Source organism: Squalius cephalus (assembly GCF_949319135.1).
Source record: "Squalius cephalus genome assembly, chromosome: 19".
In the NCBI taxonomy this organism is placed as follows: Eukaryota; Metazoa; Chordata; class Actinopteri; order Cypriniformes; family Leuciscidae; genus Squalius; species Squalius cephalus.
In genome coordinates this window covers 2,634,581-2,639,580 of record NC_137140.1, presented here as the reverse complement: position 1 = coordinate 2,639,580, position 5,000 = coordinate 2,634,581, and the positions used below count along the sequence as shown (strand labels likewise).

General features: G+C 38.0%; 1 protein-coding gene across 2 annotated transcripts in view; it reads right to left on the bottom strand.

Moving 5' to 3' along the window:
• Positions 1 to 5,000, bottom strand: part of slc39a11 (solute carrier family 39, member 11) — a 165,802-nt gene that overhangs the window by 95,050 nt on the left and 65,752 nt on the right. The gene's annotated exons all lie outside the window — the stretch shown is intronic.

Sequence of the window (5,000 nt, the reverse complement as noted above, 5' to 3'; positions counted from 1 at the left end):
TGCAAGCTGTGTCCTCTGTTTTCTTGACATGTCACATTTTCCTCTCGACCAATATATATGTTCAATATCGTATCGACTGATACTTATGAAACCCACAGTGAAAAACTCATAGAAGCTGAATGTCAAGTATTTTACTAGAACACGCATTGTGACAAAATGATTGCTCAGTTTAATCACAGACAGCGTGTCTGTGCATGGGTGGCGGTGTGCAAGAAATGCATCATGTTTGCCATCATCTGTCCTTTGTTTGTGGGTAAGTTACGAGCGCTGACGCACAAAATCAATCCAAATGAGCAAGCCGTTAGCAGAATTTATGGAGGTAGGACACACAGGGATATATCATCACTGACCGCTCTTATCATCAGTCCTCTATACACCAGATGACACGCACCAGCCGTTCCCACCGGGCCAATAAACACCCTTGTTATTGACCCTTTGGTTCATTGTTCTCCTAAAAAGGCATCATATCATTAAAAAAAAAAAAAAGCCCCAAAAGTATTAGGACAATTTGTGGTTGTCAAATGTTATTGGAACATGTTGATGGTTAATTAGCCTGTGTGAACTTGAGGAGGACTGACCTCAAACACACACACTACAGTAGCTGAAAGTCATTGCACGCTGCAAGTTACTGTATATTGAAACACCAGTAGGTGGCGACAAATGGCTGTATTTATGAGTGATTCATTGTTTCATTCATTCAACCAATTCGTTTAAAAGCCCTGATTCAACCGGGAACGAAACGATGCCTTCACGAAGTCCTATGTTGTTATTTGTCTGGGGTTGTTTCTTCATTTTGGAACAAAACAAGTGACTCTTTGGCTGCATCTGAAAGCTTAAAAGTCCCCCTGTAGTCAATCATTTTATACCTTAAAAAACTCAGCTTTGATCACCAAAATTACATATTTAAAGCTCCAATATGTAATATTTTTTGACCACAAGAGGGCGCAGTTTCCAACAATAACAAAGACGAAGCTTGATGACGCGATGAAGGAGGTGACGATGGGAGATGTCGTTTTTAATGCGTTTTCACCATCTAGCGATGTATCTAAATGGAATTAATGAATCATGATCACGGATGAGGTTTTGTATTACCTGTATGTCTGATCGTATTATTTTATGTCATCACAATTAATGAACTGCAAGGAACGTGAAATGTTATGCTATATTATCCCGTTACAACTTACAGCTATTTGTCAAATGATTTGTTGGGTTTTACATGTTTATGGTTAATGCCGTGTTGTTTAACGTGTTCAAACCAATCGTTCTAAAAGTAAATTTGAACGAACATTTGCAAGTAATGACTATATATTTCTTTTAACAACACATATCCGATTGTATTTAATTGTACTGCCATAATCTCGGTCACCACACGTGATAAAAAGCCTTACCGAAGTACAAAGAGCAATATAACTTACTTGTACAATAATAAAAAAATTGATTTGCTTACCTGTCTATCAATACACTCGCGAGAGCAGAGTCTCTGTCAAGTCCAAGATTGTCGCGCAGCTCTCTCCATCTCGAAAACGCCTGGCCGATATTTATCCGGGTTTTATTCCTCCGTTTGTCACACAGTCTGCGTGTATCCGAATATGGACACTTTCGTTTTGTTGGCACTTCAATACTCGCCAAAGAGTAATCGTGATCCATAACAGCTATAACCATACAGTCTATGGTTATAACGCTACAACCACCACTTCCGCATTTGACCATGTGATATTCCGGTGTGGTGGAATATCACATGGTCCACACCGGAAAAAAAGGATAGTGCAGACATTGCGTCACTGAGAGGCGACATTTCTTTTCCGGGACGGACAGTTATTTAAAATCGGAATTTCTCTGAAATAAAAAATCTTTGGAGACTTTTGAGATATTGTAAGTACACAACTGGAGGAAATATATCACACTGTGCAAGTTATTTTCGGAAATTTTATTACAAAATTGTTACATATTGGAGCTTTAAATGTTTTTCCTTGAAAAAAATTATCCATGCCTTATCATAACATATCATACTATTCGCAGAATAATTACTTATTCTAATAATTATCGCAATTCTGGAAATCCGTTTCAGTCTGACTGCTCTGATCGGTTTTCCACGAGTTTTCCTCTTTTTCAAGTAACTAAAGTAACGCATGGCTTTTTCAATTTACAACAAAATATCGAAGTTACTTTTTCACATTTATTGACTGGCAACTCTCCTGTCCCCATGTTGAGAGAAATAAAGTGAGAAGGTGTTGTGTGAAAACATGATGGTTATTGTAGTTCTAGACTAAATGTGAACATGCATTTACTCATCTCACTGGCACGAAAACTCCTCAAAATGAATAAAAAAAGGTAAAATGCAATCTCAGAATTGTACACAAAACCTTCATAATTAAATTACACAAATATAATTGATAAGTTCCTCAAAATAGCAACGCGCCAACAATGCGCCAGAACACACACCTTGTTCTCAGACCAACAGCACATGGGCACAAATGCATTTGCTATTTAAACAACGTGGCGCAGGATGTGAAAATGAAAACTGCGTCAGGCTGAAACTAGCAAAACACACTCGCGTCGCGCCTGGCGCTGCATTGCACCGGGTGTAAGATAGGGCCTTATGAGTGAGTCAGTGAAGAAAAAGGCTGTTGCTTTGTATTTTGGGTCGGTTGCAGGGAAAAACTTCACTATCTATTCACATCAAATCTATATTCTCACTCTGGTGTGAAGAAATCAAGCTTAGAGACAGCTGGATGACAAGAGAATGCTGTCAGTGATTGAAAGTGCATGTGTGCGGACTGAGATCTCTCAAGCTCCTGCGGATCTGCTGTACAAAAAGATTAGAAAAGAGTCAGAAGCTACACTTTGTGAACATGAAACTAGTGCTGTTTTATGACTTTTACAGAACAAAAAGCACCAGTGGACCAATGATCAACTGTTTACCGAAACATGTCATGCACATCCAGATTGGCTCATCACACTGTCTTGCTCCAATCAGATCAAAGCCTCATTAATTATGAGAGCATAATGAGATCTGCTTGATTAGTAAGACTCCACAGCTGGACTCCCTGAACAACGGCAGATGTGCACAGGCATATGAGCTCAGATTAGTGTGAGATTTATGCGAGGTTCAAAGAGAGGGATCCAACAAATGGAGATGGATTTTAAATTGGTATGGATCATTACTGGTTCTCAGAATACATTACATTTACATGTATGCATTTGGCAGAAGCTTTTATCCAAAGCAACTTACATTGCATTTCAAGGTACACATTTACATTCTTATCAGTTCTTATTATTAGATATTAGATATCTATTAGACATGATCATCCACAGATAAAAGGTAAAGGTGCTACCATTGTCTGAGACAACCAGTGACAATGCTTCTATTTTCAATTTCTCATTTTATTTATTTCTCAATCTAAAATCGAAAAAAAAAATACTGTTATTAGCATAACAATCTGACTGATGATCATATTATCCAGCATGATTTGAGAATCCAAAGAGCATTTTAGCTTGAATGTCACAAATGAGCTCATTATGTCCATTATTTCACAATCTTGTTATCAATCATTTTATCCCTTAAAACTCATCTTTGATCACCAAAATGACATATTTAAAGTTTTTTCCTTGAAAAAATTAAAATAGCTTGAATGTAACTCAACACCCTATGCGGTTCTATGAATATGCAAATGAGCCCCGCCTCCACTCACTCACTCAGCTCAGAGATCCACTGGTTGACGATCACACGTTGATCTGATTGGTTACAAGGTAGTTTGTGACGTCAGAAACACCAGCGATTTCAAAGCGTGTTTTTGAGACTGTCTTTGGTTCACTGCAGTTTTAAGGAGGAAATACTCAGCAATGATGTCGACTTATGAATTTACACATGGTTTGTCTTAAAGCATATTAAAAACACCATACAGTCATATAAACAACATTAAAAGCTGGATTTTCACCACAGGGCTTTAAATGTGTCTTAAGCATTTTCTTAAACTAAATACAAAAACATTTTCAGAATTCCAATTTGACATTTGGATCTCCATTACATTAATGGGCGAATCCCCACAAAATAGCTCAAATTTCATCCCAAAATCAAAAATAATGTTCTTGACAAATCCTGTGAGATTCACCTTAATTTATAAGCAATGACTTAGAAAAAGAAAGCTCACCTGAAGTGTCCATTCATTATTTTGACACCATCATGGTGTCCTAAAGGAGGCATAAGACCTTCATCAGACACAGGGTTAATTATGAACCGAGAGGCGGAGGAGAACATACTGAGTAGAGAAAGCTATTAACCAGATCTTCAAGATCTCCCAGTATTATCATCCCAGCCATCTTCTCTTTCAAGACTTCTCTAAAAATCTCAAAATCGCCATATCAAATTTCCATTCTCAAATTGGACATGCTGTCCATCTCTTCCCAACCTTCCTTTCATCCTTAAAAATCTATTTCACCATCTATTTTTGAGTCCACACTCATTTCAAAATGGAGCACCCCACATTTCTCAGATTTGGAGAGTGTTCTAATGGATTTCGTGACCGTGGAGAGATTTGACCCAGATGTCATTCCTCGAATCTACACAACCTTGAGTGACACATGAAACGCGAAGATGCTTTCAATGCTGATTATAAAAATATCTATCTATCTTACGTATTTATTCATTCCTATATATGGTATGGACTTGATTTTTAGGTATCCATTATAATGCATGTGTATTCCGTGCACATTGTGTTATTTATTTACTGTATGATGAATTGTTTGCGTGACTCTACGTGGCCTAGTTAATTGCCCCTTGGGGACAAACAAAGTGTTTTGAAATTGAAATTGAAACTGAAATTTGACCATGACCACCACTTCAGTTCTAGGACACACTCCTAACACCAACCCGCTCTCGCTCGACCACCTGTGGAGAGAACATGTTGTAGCTATAAGGCTCGAGACACACACTCTGACCCAATAAAACCCGTTCCTGCAAGCCCTCTCTCAGAAACCCACTGGATTTGACTGAGGAGAAA